The 23729-nt window shown below is 38.0% G+C and overlaps 1 long non-coding RNA gene and 1 pseudogene across 1 annotated transcript in view; one reads left to right on the top strand and one right to left on the bottom strand.

Moving 5' to 3' along the window:
* The first annotated feature begins 774 nt into the window (after positions 1-774).
* Positions 775-23729, top strand: part of LOC131400892 (uncharacterized) — a 30721-nt gene continuing 7766 nt past the window's right edge. The window contains exon 1 of the long non-coding RNA XR_009217475.1: positions 775-4200. This is a non-coding gene — a long non-coding RNA (uncharacterized LOC131400892). The remainder of the gene's footprint in view (positions 4201-23729) is intronic.
* On the bottom strand, positions 19029-19559 carry LOC131400891 (large ribosomal subunit protein uL23-like; annotated as a pseudogene).

The raw sequence follows: 23729 nt of genomic DNA, 5'->3' as shown, positions 1-23729 counted from the left end.
CCTGGCACCTACAGCTCAACCAGTTGAAGCTCAAATTTATAATATGTATTTTCATGTCCTGGGACTGACCTCTTCCCCTAGAAGGATATTTAGAAGAAGTCCTGCCCAAGGCAGAAGTCACCTTAATTTAAAGTCTGCCTGGGGCAGGCCCCGTGGCTTGGCGTTTGGGTGCACGCGCTCCGCTCGCTACTGGCGGCCAGGGTTCGGGTCCCAGGCGCGCACGGACGCACGGCTTGTCTGGCCATGCTGGGGCCGCATCCCACATACAGCGACTAGAAGGATGTGCAACTATGACATACAACTATCTACTGGGGCTTTGGGGGGAAAAAAAGATTAAAAAAATAATAAATAAATAAAGTCTGCCTGGTTCCTATTTTGTCAATCCTCAGCTCCCTTCATTTCTTCTTTTCTACTCACTTGGTACATTTCTATGGTGGTTGTGTTGTTAAAAAGAATAATAAGCACCAGTTACCTCTAGGTACTTATATTTCATAGATACCATTTGATTCTCATGGTGATCTTGGGAGGTACCTGTTACCATCCCCACTTTATACAAAAGGAATCCAAGGAACTGTGACATTGGAGGTACAGCGTGGTGAGTAGAAGTCAAACAGACTTGGATTAGATTTCTGGGTCCATATCCAGAAATAAACTGTGTGACTTTGGACAGATAAGTGACATAACCTCCCTAAAGCCTCAGTGTTCTCATATGTAGAATGGGATAATATTCCATTTTCTTGTGTTCTAAGGAGCCTTTATTTTCACTTCTTATTTTAATATTTGAAATTGAGATGTGTCTTATAATAATGTGCCTTGTCTTGTAAAGTATTTTTCACTCTATAAAGCTGCTATGAAATTGATGGTGTCTTAGCATTGATAGCATTTGCTAATTGAGAGATTTAGTAATGCATACCCTCCGAGGTTCTTGTAGAGCTTAAAGATTATGTATGTAAGTGCTTGGTACAGAGTCAGAGCTCAAGAAATGTTGATTTTTATCACTTTTCAGTAACTTGGCTGTAGGCCATATCACTATTGAGTGGCAAAGCCTAGATTGGAACCAGGTTTGTAACCGTAGTTACAGAGCTCCTTCTCTTCTAGCCCAAAATTCTAGCCCCAGATAGTAAGGGAACTAGTTCATTGTATTAACTGTGAGTAGGTCCCTGTATCATGGCCCAGACTCCTTGATTCTCATAACTCTGCCTGCTCTTCTTAATTCCTTATATCTTCACCAGACATAAATCATGTTGAATCCATCAATATTTTAAAATTGAAATTGTAATCCTTAAATCAATGCACACAGGACTTCCATAATTATTACTTGTTATATTAAGTTGTCATGTTATCTTCTGGATACAGAGCTTCTGGGATAACAGGAACTAGGTGAAAGATAAAATAGGCTAAAGGCAAATAGGAAGATAAATCTTAAAATTATTGAAATGAAGTTAAGCTTTTAGCCCTCTGTTTCGTGTTTTTTCTTTTCCTCCCAGAGGGAATCAACAGTTCATCATTGTACTAGTGATTGGTGCTGATGTTCCCCTACCCACTGAAAGCGAGCCTGAGCTGGGGAGGAGAGCGTGACCAAGAATCTCAACCGTAAAGTCGGTGTAGTGGACATTTATTATTATTATTATTTGCCTGACCAGCGTCTAATCTTTCTTCTCTTCCATTGGAGAAACTCTGTCCTCCCTCAGTCCTTGTGATTTGGTGGGGGTAGGATTCATCCTAGGGGTGGTTGAGAAACCCAGGCCTGAACAATCAGCACATTTTATCCCTTTGGTCACAGTATTTGGTTTAGAGATGAGCAAATAACTTAACGTTTTTTGTTTAATCTAGTTTGAGTTTTAACTTTCTAATACTTTCAATTGAAGGAGTCCATCTTCACTAATATAATTGGAAATCAAGACCAATTGGCAATTGGAGACACACCTAATAGCCACAGGCTGACATTGGAACTAAACCCTTAATGAGCAGTTGATGAGGACAGTTTTTCAGGGTCCCCCAGCACCATCAAGGAAGAGATTTGCTCTAATGGACCGACCCAGGTGTAAAATTAGCCAGGCAAATATTTTCATTAGCGGTGAGATTATTGTGATACCACAAATCAATAACCTTTATTTAAACCACTCAGTTCCCTCTTGAATCCAGTGTTTGCCATCCAATCATTTGGACTTAATTTAGCCTTTCTTTTCTGGGAAGGGAGTACATGTAGTAGGTGAAACCTGTGCTCTGGGAGGGATTTGGTAGGGTAGTGTTAATGAATAAACTCATGGTCTGGTTTGTAAATGAACTTCCCGTGAATTTGGTTATCATGAGCCAGTCCAACTTGTGAGCTCACCCTCGGATAATGTAATACATTCAAATTTCTGAACATGCAAATTTGAAAATTACATCCAAAACAGAAATGATTAGTGGCAAGTAAAGAACTACCTTAAAGATTACCTAAAAACACCAAATTTTAAAATTACTTATTTGTTGTTTTTTCTTGAGGGAGGAGTGGAGTTGGTGTTTGTTCTTTGAAATGCATTTCACTCATCTAAGATTCTGCATGCACTGTATGGGCAATCAATGAGGGTTTGAGGCCTGACTGATTTGCCTGCTTTTTTCCAAGACCTCAACCACCAAACTTTGTGATTCTCTGTGTGGTTGCTGAGATGTTAGCTATGAAAAGTGGCCATCACAGCCCTGGTAAGAGATGTTCTAAGATGTTACTTGATAAAGTGATTCAGTCCTTCCAAAAGTTTATATCCATAACTACCCTGGTAAGACATGAGGTTCTAGAGAAAGGGATGGAAAGTTGAACATCCAGTTTGTTTTACAGAATGGCTTATTGCAACACCTTCATGACAATGCCATTTAGAGGATATTTCTCTTCATTAAGAAGACTTGATATTCCTATGTGAATTGGCAATACTAAACTATTAATAGACTTGCCAGGATTTTTGCTTATTAAATGCAACATATATTGAATATCTACTATGTACATGGCATGGGTTAAGTAAATGTTCCTTTTTACACAACCTAAATGCAAGATCCTGTCAGAGTAATTTCATAATCATTTCATAAGCCAAATAAAGGCACTTATCATAAAGGTTGTAATGTTTTCTAAATGTCAGAGCAGTAACTGAACAATTATAAGAGTTAGGGCACATTTTGTTATTAATTTGTCACTCTTACTATGACATTAACTTCCTTCCTCCAAATTGCTCATTTGACATTTTTCCAATCCGGAAAGTGTGAGGAGCTTCACAATGGACATTGTTTTATTTTTATTTTTTTCTTCTGTTTTACAATGTTTTAAAAAAAAAAACCATGCAAATTAAGCACAAATACCTTTTTGTTGTAAAAAATTTTCAAATGATGTCAAAGCAAATGTCTCCTTTCATTCCTACCCAATCGTACTCCCCTTTTCAGAAGTTACACTGTTAACTGCTTAGTGTATCTACTTCCAGCCCCTTTTCTATGCATTTATGAAAAAATATGTGCATATATCAATGTATGGTTTTATTTTTGGTATGTGTGTTTATAAATTGGATTGTAGTGTATGTATTGCTTTGCAACTTGCCTTTTTCACTTAATGGAATGTGTTAGGGATCTTTCCATATCAGTATATGTAGATTTATTCAGACAATCATTCAACAAATATTTATTGAGCACTACTGTGAATTTTATTGTTGTTTAGCAAATAGTCACTCTCCTTTCCCCAGCTCCTCAGTGGAGGAGTATATTTCCTTGCCCCATTGATATGGAGCTTGCTCATATGACTTGCTTAGGCCAATGGAATGTGGGTGGTAGAAGTGACAGTTTGCCAGATCCTAGCAGAAGCTTTTACAGGCATTGCAAGTTCTGCCAGCCTTCTTGGACTCCTGCCCTCCACTAAAAGAATAGTATGTCCCCCCTGTTCTTCAGCTTGGTTCCTGGCACAGGAAGACACATGGAGCAGACCTGAACCCAACCCATAGCCCGGAACAGAGTTGCTACAGTTGACTGTAGAACAGTGAGCAATAAATAAACGTTTGTTGCTATAAGCCATTGAGATTTTGGAATTTTTGTAACTCAGCCTGATCACAGAAAAAGCTAACTGATACAAATACTTGCTATTTGCCAGGCATTGCTCTAGATGCTGGGAAAATAACAAAATCCCTGCCTACATGAAATTTACATTGAAAGATGGATAGTATTCCACGGAATGGTTGAACCATGGTAAGGTATTTTCTCTTTTTCAGTCTTACAGGCCTTTTGTAGAAAGTGCTTAGCATGCAATGTCTGTGTGTCCTCAATGCTTCTGCTGCCTCCATCCCCTCCTCCCAAAACTACTGCCACTTCTTCAGTTCTCCCCTCTTCACCTTCCACCTTGACTGTGGAAGAACCCATTGATTCTCCTCTGGGTTCTCTCCACCCTCAGATGTCCCATGCATTATGATAGGTATAATTTCTAGCCATGACTTTGCCTCATGAAAAACGTAGTGACCCTTTTCCCTTCTTTACAAAACACAAAGTCTGGCCTTCAATGTCCACTCCCTCTCAACTTTCCAACTTCATCCTTTCCTTAGTCTTACACTCTCACGTTTTGCCAGATAAGCCAGCTTACTGCCCAAGACACACGTCCTATAGTGAACTTCATGGTGGGCCACCCAGAATTCCCCCTTAAGGACTAAGGAACTCACTCTTCCAGCTGTTAGAAGTGTTGATGGATGATGGCTTTCATGTGAGTCCCTCTTTGGGGATTGCTGTCATGTGAAGAGAACCACCTCACTCAAGATTCACATTCCCTTCCAGAGACAGCCTACATCCAATGACTGGTCAAAAGGAGGGGCTATAAAGACCTATCCCCCTTGTCTCAAGGCAAGACAACTCTGAAAAGTCATTCCAGCTTCAGAGCAATTCAGGAGATTGGCTTAGGCTTTTTTTTGTGACTGCATTGCAGCCCAACACCTTCCTTTGCCTAATCCCACTTTCCTCACTTCCCACAGGTGTTGAGCCCATGGACACTCCCTAATACATTTTCTGGACACTAAACTCCATCTCAGAGTCTGCTTCCTGAAGAACCTGACATAAAATACACCCTGTAGGTCCTTAGACATTTCCCATAGCTTGGGACCTTTGATCATGTTGTTCCCTCCACCCAGAACACCCTCCCTATAATCCTCTGCTAGTTAAAACTCTACCCGTACTTCATGACCTCCCCCAACCATCACCTATTCCATAGAATTTTCCCTCACTCCTCAACCCAGAAGCCCTTGCTCTCCCTTTGAACTGCCCATCAGCAATGTTCTTTTCATGCTTCTGTTATGGTGCTATGGGAGCTGGCAGGTTGTAAGAGAAGAGCTTGGACTTTGAAGTCAAGCAGACTGGTACTCCTCCACTTACTAGTTGTGTGACCATGGACTCCTCAATTTTTCTCATGAATAAAATAAGAAAAAGAAGGCTACTTCATAGGGTTGTTATGAGCATTAAGTGAGATAACACAGATAAAGTGCCTAGTGCATAAGAGATACTCAAGTTCGAGATCCTCCTAACACTCTCCTTTCTTCTTCCCTTTATTATCTCTTGTATCTTTATTGATTATACCAGTCATTTGTGGACATGTCTCATCTGCCTATGGGCTTGGTAAGGGCTGGAATATGTCTTGCTTATATTTGTATTCACCCAGTGCTTAGCACAAAGAACTTAATAAATGTTGTTCAACTGAAGGCCACTTTTGGGCAAAATCTTCTGGTTTGTTTTTGGAACCAAGAATTTCAATATTGTATCCCATAATTCGTAAATTTATCATACAAATAAGGGAGTCCAGAATGTCTATTTATGGGTTTGCAATAGGAACTATGAGCTGCAGAGAGTTCTGACAGCCCTCCGACTGGCCTTGTCTCTCACTGCAAACACCATATGGGAAGCCAAACCACAAACAAAGGTGCCCTTAGAGAGTTTGAACTCAGAAAACAGCTAAGGAATTTCAGGGTAAACCATACACATTGGTGTTCCTACAACTAAAGTTTCTTTTAATTGGATTTTTTTACGACCATTATTGAGAATTCTAAAATTATCTTAAAGGTTAGCACCAGGGCAAGAAGTGACCAAGTTAGCACAGCACTTAGCATATGTTCAGGACATGTTTCTTGGATGAATAAATAAATAGATGGATGGATGTGGCTGAGCCATGGATGAAATTCTGAAGAAGGGGTACTTCCATCTTCTCAGATACACTCAGGTCACCTTCAGGGAAATCTAAAGGACAGAGTTGGACTTCTCTCCTATGTAGCCACTCTTAGGTATGGTTGCTGGAGTAAGTGAAAGGCACCTCTTGTGTCTGTCAGCATGGTCTCTGAAAGGGAACACATATGGTGATAATGCTGTGGTGTTGGAAGTGCAATTGATTTAAAACCTCAGTATAGCTTTAAGTCCAAGTTTCTTAATAAACATTAATGGCCCGTGTCACAGGTTGGGTCCCCTTGAGAAGCAGACTGAGACTGAGTTTAGCGTGCAAGATGTTTATTAAGGAGAGCCCTTGAGATCAACAGCTATGGAAAGGAGAAGGAAGCAGGAGTGGGCAGAGGGAGAAGTTGAGCTGCGATGCAGGCTCAATGACAGCTTTGGCCTACCCTGCTGGGAGCTCCAGAGCTAGATGGCCCTTCCAAGTTGCCCCAAGCTGGGCCAAGATGATCAGGCCTTTTCCCCCGTGCCTCAATCAGTCATTGTGTGTGGCTTATCCCCAGGATGGTATGATTTGGGGTGAGGTGGTTCTCTGCAGCTGAGGCAGACTTTGAAGGGGCTGAGGGCTGTCTGCTCACTACATTCCCAGAGATGGGGTATCAAGTCCTTCCTTGTAGGGGGGCTAGGAGGTGTATCTCCATATTCACAGCCCATCATGCCCTTTCCCTGTCCCTCCCCCTCTTCTCTCCTTCTGCCATGCTTGCCTTCCCTTTATATCCCAGCAGCACTAAAGTTTTTGTAGCCTCCATGCCCTTGCTCATGCTGCCTCTCTTCTTAGAATGTCCTACCCCTCCTTTGTTGGGCTAATCCCACTCTCCCTTTAAGATTGTTCTCTGGGCATTATCTCCTCCGAGATGTTTTTCTGGACTCCTCAAAACAAGATGAGATGCTTTCCTGGGGCTGGCCCGGTGGCATAGTGGTTAAGTTCATGTGCTCTGCTTCGGCAGCCCAGGGTTTGCAGGTTCGAATCCTGGGCGCGGACTGACACACTGCTCATCAAGCCACGCTGTGGCAGCATCCTCTGTACAAAAAATAGAGGAAGATTGGCACAGATGTTAGCTCAGGGCCAATCTTCCTCACACACACACACAAAAAAGATGCTTCTCCATAGTGCTTACAAAATATCCTGTGCCTCATGCTTCTTTACGACTCTATTGTTGTGTGTCTGCTTGTGTGTCTCTCACTCCAGGCTGCGAGCCCCTTCAGGGCCCAGCACCAGGCAATGTCTGACTCAGACAGGGGTATTCAATTCATGTTTGTTAAATGATCAAATGGAAGAATAATGGGGTTTGTTAACAGCACTGGTACGTGAGTATGTGGTCCTATTGGCTAAGAAGTTACAAAATAAGTCTATTATAACATCGTGTGTGTTTATTCAGACTTTTAAACTTGTAATAAATAGGTTTCTTAAATCCTCTGAACCCTTTTTCATTTGGCTGGCTAACTGTTTTGCAAAATGAACAGCATATACGATGCTTTTATGAACTGCTATTTCCCAACCAGCGGGTTGGGACACTTTGGTGGGTCACAAAGATATTTATGATGTGTCACAATATCCTTGGTTTCCTTATTCTCTGTTATCGATTTCTGACTGGCAGGGTAGAATTAGTGGTAATGTGGTAGAAAGAGGAGGTGGGACAACACAGGCAAATATGTGAGTGTCTAGATGTCAAGTGTTTGGGTTTGGGTGGCTAAAGAGCTTGGATGATTGAAGGGCTGGATGGGATGGGGCAGGAGGTGGGAGGCAGCATGCCTTGCCTTGTCTCTATATCCTGCTTTGCACAAGGTTGGTGAACATACAGGTTTCGAATGACTGCAAATGGTGTTGTAACCGAAGCCTTCTAGTGTGGAACAAAGTACCATCGCCAAGTTGGGAGAAGCTGAGGATGGAAAATGAAGCAGAGTGTGAACTGAGGATGTAGACCACTCAGAGAGGCTTTTACTTGGCAAAAGAGAACATTTGTCCTGTATATGTCTGTGCAAAGAATGCTCACATGTTAGAACTCTTGTGGTTGCAAATGAAAGAAGCTCACTTTAGGCAAAAAGGGGAATTTATTGGCTCATGTAGAAAACTCTGGTAAAGGCAGAGATGTAGCTGGCTTCTGGGAGGACAGGGACAGAGGCTAATCCCCCACTAGGGTGGAGAGTGGCAGCTTCTCTGTGTCAGCTTTCCTCTTTCAGACAGGTTTTTCCACAAGACCAGACCATGGATGACAGCAGCTGCCAGCTCTCATCTTACCAGATTTCATTCATCCAATTCATAAAACAAATATCTATGGAGCACCTATTACATGCTAGACATTGTTCTAGATGCTGGGAATAGCAAGGGAAGAAAAAAATCTCTGTTTATGTTCTAGGGGAGGAAATTCAGACAGTAAACCAAAGTAAAGAGGAATATTTTATAGTGTCTTAGAAAGTGATAAGTGCTGTGGAAGAAAAAAATCAAGCATAGAAGGGGGATAGGAAGTGCTGAGGAGGGAGGGGTGTTGCATTTTAAATAGAGTAGTCAGGGAAGGACTTACTAGGGAGATGACATTTGAGCAAAGACCATATATATACATACATAATGGAATATATGTTATATATATATGGAATATATATAATGGAATAATATATAATGGAATAATATATATTCCATTACATCCGTGGACTAGTCTACAGAAAACAGAGCTAAGGCTTTTGTGAAGAACCGAGCCATGAGTAGATTTCATCCTGACACAATGTCTTTTAGAGTCCTTGTCTTCCTTCTTAGAGAAATTTTCTTTGTTGAAATATAGCTTACTCAATTTCTTATTTACTGTCACGACAAATGACCTAAATGGTTCCATATTTGTGTGCCCAGTTTTCTCAAAAGCTACCTCTTTAGATTGCCATCCTGATTCTCTGAAAAGAGAGAATGTGTGCCGAGCATTGCATTATTTATGTCATCTTTGCTTCTGAGTGATTCTTGAAAATGCTGGACAGAAATTTAGAAATCCAAAGAGTAAAATAGGCTCTTCTAATATTGCTGGTACAATTACAACGAAAGATTCTAAACACAGAAATGTCTCCCTTTCACTTATCTGGGTGGTCTTTTATATTTAACCATGATACAGACTCAATGAGTGGTCCTTGAACAGTGAGCTCTTCCCTCTCAATTTTTTTTTCACAGAAATATGATTTGATGACATCTGCAACCACTTCAGACAACATTCAGTACTAATATACATATATCTCTCACAATTTTAATGCCCTCCCACCTCAACTTTTATTATATTTAGTACTCTCAGTTTAGATTGAGTATAAGGTTTTCATCTTATATCCTGGAAGGAGAAGCTGAATATTTCTTTCTTCTTTCTTTACAAGCTTACCTATGGCCTTTCTAGAATGAGAAGTTTAGACTTTGTCTCTATTGTATTCTCTCTGAGTACCACAAGATACACCCAGCGGGGAATAATTCTTGTTAAGGCACCATTCTGTTCACTGCTGATTCTGTGGTCTCTATCTTCTGACAGCCACAAACAAAAGGAGGTATGTAATCAATTTATAAGGTATAAAGAAAAATGTGCCAAGTACTCACCAAGCTAACTTAATAAGTACTACTAGATCCCCTGGATATCCTTGTCCTGTCATATCTCTTTCCATTATTCCAGAGGCCACTACTATCCTGAATTAATCTTTATTTACTTTTTCTATTTTATTATATTACTTATTTGTTTTCTTTCTCAATTGAGTTTGGATTATTTTGTAGATACAAAAGAATGTTATGCAGGTAACAAACACCCATGTATCTACCATCTAGCTGAAGCAGTAGACTATTACCAAGACCACTCAAGTTTCTGTATTTCTGTTTGATCTTAAAAGCCATATCCTCCAGCACTTTCCTAAATTTTGTGTTTATCATTTCCTTGCTTGTCTTTATAGGTTTACTACATTTTTATGTATCCAAATGATATATTCTTCAGTTTGACATTTTAAACTTCATATAAATGGTGTACTATTGTATATATTCATCTATGACTTGCTATTAGTGATCAGTGTTACGTGTGTGCAAGTCTAGGGCTGTGGGGACCAATTATGCTGTATTGCACAACTCTAGGGGGAGCTATTTGCTTTGAAGTCTGGGAAAATGGTAACTCCTGGAGTTGTACAGCATACAGCTTGCTCGGCTGTACATGATAGCTCTGGCAGATTGTGTTTCCAAAGATGGCCACAAAAATCTCTCTTGTCCCACGGGCTCTTTTGCAATATGACCTCATCATGCCCTCGTCAAGAAGAGGAGTCTATTTCCCCTCCCCTTGGATCTGGCTGGCCCTCTGAGTTATTTTGACTAATAGAATGTAGCAGAAGTGATGCTGGGTGACTTCCAAGGCTAGGAACTAAGAGATCTGTAGCTTCTGCCTTCACTACTTGGAATGCTCCCTCTTAGGAGCCAGCTACCATGTAAAAATCTGATTACTGTGAGACTACCATGTTGTGAGGAATCCAAGCTAACCATATAGTGAGATAGAGGCCACTTGGAGGAGCATTTAGTTTCCAGACATGTGCATGAAGCTTTATTGTACCTTCTAGCTCAGCCTAGTTACCAACTGAATGCAGCTGAGTGAATGAACCCAGCCAATGCTATGTGGAACAGAACTGGCCAGCTAAGCCCAGACCAAATTCCTGGCTCATAGTATCATGAGCAAATAAAATAAAAATAGAATGGCCATTCAGAACATTCATGGTTGTCCTGAGTTGGGCTGATCAATCATTGGATGTGGCCATCTCAGTAAGAGAGGTGACCTTGGACGAGGCAGTGCTCTGCAACTGAGGCAGTCCCTAGGGGTTTGACAGCTGAAGGCAGATGGCAAACAGCACTCACAGCAGTTGGGGCCACAAGTTCTTCCTTGAAGGGGGATCTTGGAAATGCATCACAGTGTCCACAAGTATTTTTTTGTATATGACTATTTATTTAACTCTTTTCTTGTTGATGGATATTTGGATTCCTAAGATCATTGGATATTATCTTGTATTTTCTAAATATGTTAAAGTTTGCTGTTCATATTTAAATCCTGAATGAACCTGGAAATGATTTTTTTTTCATGGTATGAGGTAAAGATCCACTTTTTTTCATACAAATAACTTAATTTGCAATGACGCCTCTGTCATATACCAAGTGTCTCTGTATGTTTTGGTGTCATGCTGGGCTGTTGATTGTGTTATTATATTCTGTTGGCTCATTTGTCTATCTCTAAAGCAATATCATAGTGCCTCAATTACTATAAATTTATAAGACTTGGAGCAAGTTTCCCTCAACATTGTCATTTTTCTTCAGGAATGTCTGAGCTATTCTTGACTCTGCTCTCCCATATAAATTTTAAATCAGTCTGTCAAATTCTACACACACAAAAATCTATTATGAATTGTTTGTTTTGTTCTGTTTTCGGTGAAAATGGCTTTATTTTAGAAGTGGTCTGTATCTTACTGAAATTTGAGAAACGCTGAATTGAGAGATTTGCTAACCACTTGTAGTAGATTGAATGGTGCCCCCCAACGCCCTCTCCCCCCCGAAAAAAAGATATGTCCACATCTTAATCCCTGGAACCTGTGAATGTGACCTTATTTGGAAAAGGGGTCTTTGCAGATATAATTAAGTTAAGGATTTTGAGATAAGGAGATATCCTGGATTATCCAGGTGGGCCCTAAGTCCAATGTTAAGTGTCCTTATAAGAGACACACAAAAGGAGAGACAAAAGAGAAGAGGAGGAGGCAAAGTGTCCACAGAGGAAGAGATTGGAGTGATGCAGCCAGAAGCCAAGGAACACCTACAGCCACCAGAAGCTGGAAGAGACCAAGAATGGATTGTTTCCTAGAGCCTTCAGAGAGAGTAAAGCCCTGCTGACACCTTGATTTCAGACTTCTGCTCTCTGGAACTATGAGAGAATAAATTTCTGTTTAAATAAAATTCAGTTTGTGTAATTTGTTACAGTAGCCACAGGAAACTAATACACCACTCATTCTTTATTTTCTCTGAGCTCTTCTCCTGTATTGTTAGATCTCTAGAAAGTAACTCGCCAGGGGCATATTGTTACCAATATAAGTAAATAAATATAAATGTCTTCACTGAATTGAAGCCAGATATTATGTCCCAGAATTTTCTAGAGTCTGTATGAGGAATGGCCACATGAAAAAAATGTTTGCATCTTCTGCAAAACAGCAGCTCTAGTTCCCAGGAGGTCAAAGAACATTCCTGTGAGTGAAATGGGTGTCCTCAGTCAATACAGACAATAGAGCATGGAGGGGAGAGCCACAAGTACTTAAGTTCTGGTCAAGACAAGCCAAATATGTAGAAAAATCTTGGTCAGGCTTATTCAGGTATGCTGTTCTCAGGTTAAAAAGATGGTGCAAAGGCAGTGGGCATCTTGGAAATGGCATCCCTCAGCATGCCTATCACTTGAGTTACCTGCTCCAGTTTGGGCTGGTTGCACATGTCTGATCCACAGCTGTCGTCCCAGGATATCCCTTCACTGTCTACCTGGGGATTTACTTTATCTGTGTCCCATCCTGGATCTCCTGTTTCCTGTGTCTCATATCTTTCTTTGTCTTGATTTACTCTTCTAGTTTTGGTGAGCATCTCCTTCAGTAGCTGCTTAGGAAATAAGTATTTTGAGATCTTGCATATTACATGTCTTTATTTACTTTAAAATGATAGTTTAGTAGAGTACAGAATTCTAGGTTGGAAATCATTTTCGTTTAGAATTTTGAAAGCATTGCTCCATTGTTTTCTTGCTTCCATTGCTGTTGTTGAGAAGAATAAAGCCACTCTGATATCTGATCTTTTGTATAAAACCTATTTTTTTTCTGTTCTAGAAGCTTCTGTTTGTTCCCATTGTTTTGAACTTACCATGATGTAGGCCTATTTTCTTCCATTGTGCTGTGTTCTAAGTAGGCCTTTTAAACTGACAATTCATATCTCTGAGTTTGGAGAAATTTTCTTTAGTTCTTTCAGTGATGATTTTCTCATCTCTGCTTTTCCCAATGTTGTACCTCTTGGTTGGGTCCCTTAGTTTTCTCAGATTTCTTTCCTCATCATTATTCCTTTTTTTGTCTTTCAACTTCACTGTTGAGTTTTTTATTTCTGCTTACTTTCCAAAAGCTCTTTTTTCTTCTCTATTTTAATAATAGAATTCTGTTCTTGTTTCATGGATGTAATATCTTTTCCAATCTCTTTTAATATATTAATTATAATTATTTTTAAAGTTTTATTTTCCTTGCATAGATTATGTTTCCTTCAGGTTGCCTTCATTTATTTGTTTAAGGGTTTGTTTGCTTTGGACTCTATTTTCCATATTAGAGACACTTTCCTATGATGGTTGTTAGACTTTGTTTGACTGTTCATGATTAAGAGTCTAGGATTAGGGGCCGGCCCGGTGGTGTAGCGGTTAAGTTCACGCATTCCACTTTGGTGGCCTGGGGTTTGCTGGTTTGGATCCTGGGCATGGACCTACTCACCGCTCGTCAAGCCATGCTGAGGCAGTGTCCCACATAGAAGAACTAGACGGACCTACAACTATGATATACAACTATGTACTGGGGCTTTGGGGAGAAAAAAGAAAAAAAGAGGAAGATTGGCAATGGATGTTAGCTCAGGGCCAATCTTCCTCAAAGAAAAAACAGAGTCTAGGATTAAAAAGTTGATTGACTAATGCTGCAATGAACATAGGGGTGCATATATCTTTTTGAATTAGTGTTTTCGTGTTCTTTGGATAAATACTGAGACATGGAAACAACCTAAGTGCCCATCATCAGATGAATGGATAATGAAGATGTGGTGTATATGTACAATGGAATACTACTCCCCCATAAAAAGATGAAATCTTGCCATTTGTGACAACATGGATGGATCTTGAGGGGATTATGCTAAGCGAAATAAGTCAGATGGAGAAATCCAAATACGGTATGATTTTACTCATATGTGGAAGATAAAACAATAACAACAGCAATAACAAACACATAGGTACAGAGAACAGATTGGTGGTTACCAGAGGGGAAGAGCGGTGGGGGAAAGGCAAAAAGTGTAAAGGGGCACACGTGTAAGGTAACAGATGGCAACTAGACTTTTGGTGGTGAACACAATGTAGTCTATACAGAAGCTGAAATATAACGATATACACCTGAAATTTATATAATGTTATAAACAAATGTTACCTCAATAAAAAAATACCATTTTTATATTAAAACCAAAAAAAAAAATGTTGATTGAGACATCTGACCAGATGAATGGAACTTGTTGGCTTTGAGCTTTGCTGTTGAGTCACCTGAAGAATCCCTAAGGTCAGTATCTTTACGTCTTTCTTCGTGGATTGGCTGAATTCCTTAGAGAAGGATCATATCATTTTCTTCCAGGAGGGTAAAGGTTTGGCTGCCAGAGTTTTGCGATCCAACTGGGAGAAAGACTGGGGGTGCGGTGGGATGGGATCTCAGTATTTAGCATTTAGGGATTTGGTCACATACTCCCTTGGTTTGCAGTAAGGTACTTCTGCCTTCAAATGTGCCTATTGTCTGCAGTCCAGAGGCCTCCTGTTGACATTGTATGGAGAATAAACCTCATATTTCTGTCAGTTTGGGGAGTGACAGTTGCTTTAATTTTTAGTAAAGCTTTATAACTTTCTCTATAAATGTCTTGCATATCTTTATTAGATTTATTCTTAGATAACTTTTTTTTTGCTATTATAAATGGTGTATTTTGAAACATTATGTTTTCTGTCTGTTGCTGTTGTATAGAAATGAAACTAATTTTAAATCTTCCCATTTTAATCAACCATTCTCAATTATTCTATTAACTCCAATCATCTGTCAACTAATTCTCTTGGGTTTTCTGTGTTAGCAATCAAATATTTTTTAAATGATGAGTTTTTCCTTCTTTTCAATCATTATAACCTATAAAGGTTATAAATTCTCTTTCTCATTTTACTTTACCAGATAGGATCTTATTTTGGTGTTGAATAGAGAGAGTAGTAATAGTCCTTGTCTTTTTCCTGATCAGATTTTAAAGGTGAAGTTCTCACACTTCAGATTTAGGTATTAGGTGGGTTTTAGGTTTATGGTAAATAACTTATATTAAGTTATCTTCCATTCCTAGATTGTTAGGTAGTTTTATTTCAAATAGGTATTGAATTACATGGAATGCTTTTACTGCATTTGTTAAGATTATAATTTATTTTTTCTTTCTTAATCAGTGAATAAAAATAATGGAATTTCTAATATTAAACCAACTTTGCCTTCCTTGGATAAGCATAGCTTAGTTGTGATCTTTATCTGTTCTGTTCATTGCTGGATTCAGTTTGCATACATTTTACCTACATTTATCATCTGGGCCTGATATTTTTACATATTGATTTTATTTCCTCAGTTCTTATAGGACTACCCAAGATTTCTATTTTTCCTTGAGTCAGTTTGGGTTGGTTATATTTTCTAGAAGTTTTGCCATTTTGTTTAAGGTATAAATTTATCGACATTAAATTTTTCATAGTATTGTCTTTTCAATAAATCAACTTTGTTCATCCTCTCTATTGTTTGTCTTCTATTTTATTTCTTAGCTTTGTTATTTCCTTTTTTCACTTTTCTTTGGGTTTATCCTGTTTTTCTCTTGCTAATTTCTTAAGTTCAGTGCTTAGCTCAGTACTTTTCATTTCATCTTATTTCACAATTTTAGAAACTTTTGACTTTGAAATAATTATAGATTTGCAGGAAGTTGCAAAAAATAGTACAGTGAGGTCCTCTTTACCCTTTACCCAGTTTCTCCCAATGGTTACCTCTTAGGTAACCATAGCACAATATCAAAATCAAGAAACTTTCATTGGTACAATGTATGTGTATAGTTTTTTGCCATTTTATCACATGTATTGATTTGTGTAACCACCATCACAATGAAAATACAAAACTATTCCATCACTACGAAGATCTTCCACCTGCTAGTCTTCTAGAATCACACCCACTCCCTTCTCACTCACCATCTCTAACTCCTGGTAGCTACAAGTCTGTTCACCATCTCTATGATTTTATCATTTTGAGAAAGTTATATAAATGGACTCGTACAGTATGTGACTTTTGAGACTGACCTTTTTCACTTGGCATAATGCCCTTGAGATCCATTCAAAATGTTGCATGTATCAATAGTTTGTTCTTCTTTATTGCTGAGAAGCATTCCATGATAAGGATGTACCACAGTTTGTTTAACCATTCATTTATTGAAGGACATTTTGGTTGTTTCCAATTTCTGACGACTACAAATAAAGCTGCTATGAACACTTGTATACACATTCTTGTGTGGAGATAAGTCTTAATTTCTCTGGAATAAATACCCAGGATTGCTTTTGCTGGATAATATGGTAAATATATGTTTAGTTTTTTAAAGAAATTGCCAAACTATTTTCCAGAATGGTTGTAACATTTTTCGTTCTCACCGGCAATGTTTAAGAGATCCAGTTTCTCCATATCCTCACCAGCATTTGATATTGTCATTATTTTTTTTATTTTAGCTTTTCTAATAGCAGTGTTTCTCTAATGGCTAGTGATGTTGAACATCTTTTCATGTGCTTATTTGCCATCTGTATATCCTCTTCAGTGAAATATCACTTTGTGTTTTTTTCCCATTTTCTAATCAGAGTGTTTGCTTTTTTACCATCGAATTTTGAGAGTTCTTTATATATTCTAGATACAAGTCTATTGTCAGATATGTTTTAAAAATATTTTCTCCAGGTCTATAGCTTGTTTTTTTCATTCTCTTAGAGTCTTTCACAGAGGAAAAGTTTTAAATTTTGATGAAGTTCAGTTTATTGGTTTTTTTCTTCTATGATCTGTGCTTTTGGTTTCATGTTTGCCTTAGGCCCAAAGATATTTTCCCTATGTTTTCTTCCAAAGTTTTACAGTTTTGCCTTTTATATTTAAAGCTATCATAAATTTTGAGTTAATTTTTATATAAGGAATGAGGTTTAGGTCGAGGTTTGTTTTATTTATTTATTTATTTATTGCCTATGGATATCCAATTGCTGTAGCACCATTTGCTGAAAAGACTATCTTTCCTCCATTGAATTGCTTTTGCACCCCTGTCAAAAATCAGTTGGTCTTGCTTATGTGTTCTATTTCTGGGTTCTCTGTTCTATGTCCTTGATCTATGTAGTAACCCTATGTTTAACTTGCTCAGAAACTGAATGAGTTTTGAGGTAGGCAAGATAAAGGTAAGCCTTTTGAGCTGATCTTCCAGGGAGACGCCAGATGAGTCAAAGCAAATAACTGCAGTTCTTTGTGAATGAGGTTTGTTCTGCTCCCCTCCACACCAATATCAGGAAGGTGGAGTGTTATTTTCACGGCTACCACTGAGCTTGGGAGTGGAGGATGGGACCAAGATATGTTAAAACTCCACAAAGCTCACTGTTCTTACTGAGATTCAGCTTGTTTTTCTTAATTAAGCACTCCCCTGGTCACTGCAAACTTTTGGTTAGTATCTAGAGTTCTGAAAAGATTGATTTTGCCAATTTTTTCATTGCTTTTAAGGAAGGGCGAAATTTTGAAGCTCCTCACTTCACCATTCTTGCTGACATCCTTCTTGGGTGTTAAATTTTGTCAAGTGCTTTTTCTCCCTCATTTAGTATGATCGTATTATTTTTCTTCTCTAGCCTGTTAATATGGTGGTTTACATAGATTGATTTTCAACTACAGAAACAGCTTTGCATCTCTGGAATAAATCCTCTTTGTTCATGATGTGTAATTCTTTTTATATATTGCTCAATTCTATTTGCTACTGTTTTAAGAATTTTTATGCCTATATTCATGAAGGCTATTGATCTGCAGTTTTCTTTTTTGGACTGTCTAATTTTGGTATCAGGGTGATATTGGCCTCATAAAATAAGTTGAAAAATCTTCTCTCCTCTTCTATTTTTTGGAAAAGATTTTGCAGATTTGATTTTAATTCTTTTTAAAATGTTTGACAGAATTCACCTGGAATTCATTTTTGGTAGAATTCATGTAGGCCTGAGGATTACTTTCTTGGGAGTTTTAAAGTTACTAATTCAATTTCTGTAATAGTTACAAGGCTACTCAAATTATCTATTTCATATCGGGTGAGTTGTGGTAGTTTGTGCTTTTTGAGGAATTGGTCCATTTCATCTAATTCATCAAATTTATGTGTGTAGAATTGTTCGTAGTGTTTCCTTATTATCTTTTTGATGTCAGCAGTGTCTGTAGTAATATTGCCTGTTCATTTCTGATATTAGTAATTTGTGCCTTCCGTATTTTGTTATTTGTAAGTCTTGCTAGAGATTTGTCACTTTTATTGCTCTTTTCAGAGAACCAGCTCCTTGTTGCATTGATTTTCTATATTGTTTTTCCGGTTTCAATTTCATTGATTTCTGCTCTTATTTTTGTTGTTTCTTTCCTTCTGCTTCCTTTGGGTTTATTTTGCTTTTCTTCATGTAGTTTCTTAAGGAAATTGTGTGACTGATCTAAGACTTTTCTTCTTTTTTGATGTAAGCATTTAGTGGTAAAAAATTTCCCTCTCAGCACTGGTTTAGCAGCATCTCACAAATTTTGGTATGCTATATTTTTATTTTCATCCAATTCAATGTATTTTTTGTTTCCTTTGAGACTTCCCCTTTGACCCATGGATTATTTAGAAGTGTGCTCTTTTGTTTTCAAGTGCTTGGATATTTTCTGTTACCTTTCTGTTATTGGTTTCTAGTTTGATTCCTTTGTGGTCAGAGAACACACTCTGATTTCCATTCTTTTAATTTTCTTGAGGTTTGTTTTATGGCCTAAGATATGAACTATCTTGTTCTGTGTTCCACGGACACTTTATTCTATTTTATTTTTTTATGGTGAAAAAATTTATATTTAGAATTAGTCAGCTGGACTCAGTTTAGATGATTCCAATTTTGTTGGCAACATCCAAAGCATAATAGTCAAGAACCAGTCAGACATATGTCTTCTTCTCTCCATCAGGCCTGATCTTGTTGACCTCGGCCATGTCAATGTCATAGAGCTTCTTGACAGCCTATTTGATCTGGTGCTTGTTGGCCTTGACATCCACAATGAACTCAATGTGCTGTTGTCTTCTATCTTATTCATGGCTGACTCAGTGGTCAGGGGGAACTTGATGATGGCATAGTAATCAAGCTTGTTTTTCTTGGGAGTGCTCTTCCAAGGATATTTGGGCTGCTTTTAGAGCCGCAGTGTCTTGGGCCACTGGAAGGTGGATGATGTGTAGATCTTCTCTTTTTTTTGTGGCTATGGATGCCTTTCAGCACTACTTTCTTGGCCTTCAAAGCCTTTGCTTTGCCTTTGGCTTTGGGAGGGGCAGGGGTTTCCTTCTTCACTTTCAGTGCCATTTTCATGCCATGATACTTTAAAAGAATGTGTATTCTGCTGTTATTGGGTAGAATGTTCTATAAATGTTGATTAGATCCTGTTGGTCAATGGTGTGTTACGTTCTTATATATCCTTGGTGATTGTCTGCCTAGAAGTTTTATCAATTGTTTATAGGGGGGTGTTGAAGTCTCTAACTGTAATTGTGGATTTTTCTATTTTTCCTTTCAGTTGTATTAATTTTTGCTTCACATATTTTACAGCTTCATTTGTTCGTGCATAAACATTTAGGATTGCTGTGTCTTCTTGGTAGATTGATTCTTTTATGTAAAATTCCTCTCTTCCCAAGGTAATTTTTTTGCTCTGAAGACAATTTTATCTGATAATAGTATAGCCATTCCTGCTTCCTTCTGATTGATGTTTGCATGGTATATATTTTTCTATTTTTTTTACTTTCAACCTACCTATATTGTATTTGAAGTGAGTTTCATAGTTGGGTTATATGTTTTAATCCACTTTGTCAATCTTTGTCTTTCAATTGGTGTAATTAGACCATTTACATTTAATGTAAGTAATGATATGTTAAGGCTTAAATTTGCTATTTTAATTTTTTTTCTATGTTTTCTTTGTTTGTTTGTTTCTGTTTCTTGTACCTGCACTTCTGTAGGTTACTTGAACAAATTTTAGAATCCCATTTGATTTATTTGTAGTATTTAAAAAAAACCTTTAATAGCATTTCAAAAAAATTATAAAAATAATACATGTTCATTATAACAAATTCAAATAATACATAAAGTAAGAAGTAAAATACCTCCATTCTTTTGAAGAGGAACAAAATAAAATAAGGTTATCATTTTTTAAACTACCATACTGGCAAAATTAAAAGAATGACAAGTTGGTGGTGGTTGTGGAAAACTAGTTATCACTGGCTACATAAAGAGAAGTTAAGGAGAAAACAGAAATACAAAATTTTTGAAAAATATTATCAGAAAGAATGATAATATCCAGCACTGGTAAGCATGTAGGCCAAGGTTTCTCAACTTTAGCGCTATTGACATAATTCTTTGTTGTGGGGGACTGTACTGTGTATTGTAGGATGTTTAACAACATCCCTGGCCTCTACTACTAGCTACCAGTAGCATCTCTAACTCTGTCCCCCAGATTCTATAGTTATTTTTTAGTATATCTCATTGTATAGATTTTTAGTGGTTGCCCTAAGTATTACAACATACACATATAAGTTATCACAGTCTACTAGTGTCTACACTTTACCAGTTTGAGTGAAGCGTAGAAATCTTATCTCCCTTTAAGTCCTTTCCTTTCCCCTGTTTATAATTATCTTAAATATTTTCTCTACATCCAATGAGACCACATCACATAATGTTATCTTTTTTTTGCTTCAAAAAATTTTAGAAAACTCAGGAGAAGGAAAGTCTATTTTATTTACCTATATTTTTACTCTTTCCCTTATTTTTTGTTCCCTGCTTATGTTTTCAGATTTTTTTCTTTCATCATTTCTGTTCTTTTTCAAGAATTTCCTTTAGCTATTATTTTAGGATAGGTCTGCTGGTGACAGATTCTCTTAGTTTTCCTTTATCTTAGAATGTCCTGATTTCCCCTTCATTCCTAAAGAGTTTTTTAACTGGATATAGAATTCTAGGTTGACAGTTCTTTTCTTTTAGCACTTGAAAAATTTTGGGTCATTTTCTTGTGGTCTATATCGTTTCTGATGAGAAATCCTCTGCCATTTGAACTGTTTTCTCTATATGTGAGGTGTCATTTCTCTTTTATTTATTTCAAGAATTTTCTTTGTCTTTAGTTTTCAGAATTTTGATTATCACGTGTTGTGGCATGGATTTATTTGGGTTTATCCTGTTTTGGATTCACTCAGCTTCTTAAATCTATAGGTTTATGCCTTTTGTCAAATTTGGGAAAATTTCAGCCATTAATTTTTCAAACACTTTTTAAATCCCACACTCTGTCTCCTCTTCTCCTCGTGACTCCAAAGACATAAAGGTTAGATCTTTTGTTGTAGTTCTACAGGTCCCTGAGGCTGTGTTTATTGTTTTGCAGTGTTTTTTTTTTTTTTTCTCTCTCTCTGTTGTTTAGACTGGGTAAATCCTGTTATTCTATCTTCATGTTCACTGATTCTCTCCTCTGTCCTCTCCATTCTGATGTTCAGCCTACCAAATGAGTTTTTTTTGACTTTGGTTATTGTGTTTTTCAGTCCCAAAGTTTCCGTTTGGTTCTTCTTTTTAACTTCTATTTTTTTCACTGACACTTTCTTTTTCTTTGCTTACACTTCCTTTTTTTTCATTTGTTTATATCATGTTCATAATTGCTCCTTGAAACATTTTTGTGATGGCTGCTTTAAAATTGTTGTCAGGTAATTCCAGCGTCTGTTGACATCTCATTATTGGTGTTGTTGATTGTCTTTTCTTATCCAAGTTGAGATTTTCCTGGCTCTTAGTATGATGAGTGATTTTAGATTGTATCTTGGACATTTTCAGTATTATGTTATGACATAGGATCTTACTTAATTCTTCTATTTTAGTAAGCTTCCTCTGACACCATGCTTTCAGGCGAATATGGACACAACCTCTTTCCTGCCAGGTTGGGGTGGAAGGCCAGCTGTCCCCCTCACCCTCTGTTGACACCCTAGGGTTGGAAGTGGCACTTTGTTACTACTAGGTGGTGGTGAAAGTCATGCCTCTCCAGTAGGCCACCTCTGACACCATCCCAGCAGGGAGAGGGAAGAGTTCCTTCTTACCACTGGTGTGTGTGTGTGGATGGGGAGTGGAAGTCCTGGTTCCCCATGTGATTTCCACTGACTCCATGGGGGGACATTTCATTATTGTCTGTCTGGGGTGAAAGTCATACCTCTCCACTTGGTCTTCCATTACACACCCTAGCAAGGGGCTTGGGGCAACTTGTTATAGCCTGGAGAGGGTGGAAGTTTACTCTCTCCTCTTAGTCTTCTGGTGTATGTGGTGGTGGGGCCACAGTTTTTTCCATGGTGTTGGCTGGAACAGAGTTATTGTTGTCTAAAAGTTTTATGTCTTGCTAGATTGCCCCTTTCCTGGTCCTTTGGCTAGAGAAACAAGCTTTTTTAGGAGCTTTTTATGTCTGTGCCTGATAGCATTTCTGGGTTGCCAGCTTCTCTAACACTCAGTCTGAGATATATAGGCAAAAAGAATACCCAAGGAACTCATTCTGTGCCATTCCTCAGGTCCCAAGGTTACTAACTGGTCTGCCTTCTTCTCTTCCTCTTTCAAAGCCTTATGTTTACTTTATATAGTATCCAGGGTTTTTTAGCTATACTTTGTGGGAGAAATAGGGATAAGTGTCTCTATTCTTTTTTGTTCAGGACTAGAAGTTTCTATTCAAGAATTTTTTATTATGTAACATTTTTATTGTTATTCAGTTTAAAAACTTCATAATTTTTCTTATGATTTTTTTCTTTTACCAATGAGTTATTTATATTGTGTTCTTAATTTCCAAATATATAGGATATACTCTTTTGGTTATCTTACAAAAGCTATTTGCTTGTGGGTCAGAAAGTTGTTTAAATGAATGTGCCTCAGTTTTTCACATGTAAAGTGGACATAATAATAGTTTTACTCTCATAGGGTTGTGAAGATTAAATGAATCTACCCGAGAACTTTCCTAAGAAACCATAGGTATGTTCTCCTCACCACTTTTTTCCTGATCATTCTTCCATATAATTTCCTGGGATAAGATACTCTTTTTTTTTTCCTTTTTGGTGAGGAAGATTAGACCTGAGCTAACATGTGTTGCCAATCTTCCTCTTTTTGCTGAGGAAGATTGGCCCTGGGCTAACATCCCTGCCCATCTTCCTCTACTTTATATGGGACACCTGCCACAGCATGGCTTGATAAGCAGTGCGTAGGTCTACGCCCCGGATCCGAACCTGTGAACCCCGGGCTGCAGAAGTGGAGCAGGCAAACTTAACTACTATGCCACCAGGCTGGCCCCAGATGCTCTTTTTTTTAAATAAAAGTTTTATTGAAACATAGTTCATATAATTTAAAGTGTACAATTCAATGGTTTTTAGCATATTTACAGAGTTGTGCAAACATCATCACAATTTTACAATACTTTCATCATCCCACAGCAAAACCCATTAGCAGTCACTCCCCTTCCCTCCCTCTGATCTAGACCTAGGGAATCACTAATCT

The sequence above is a fragment of the Diceros bicornis genome, chromosome X, assembly GCF_020826845.1.
Source record: "Diceros bicornis minor isolate mBicDic1 chromosome X, mDicBic1.mat.cur, whole genome shotgun sequence".
Lineage (NCBI taxonomy): Eukaryota > Metazoa > Chordata > Mammalia > Perissodactyla > Rhinocerotidae > Diceros > Diceros bicornis.
The sequence above is the reverse complement of the archived record's forward strand: the minus strand, read 5'-3'. Positions and strand labels throughout refer to the sequence as shown.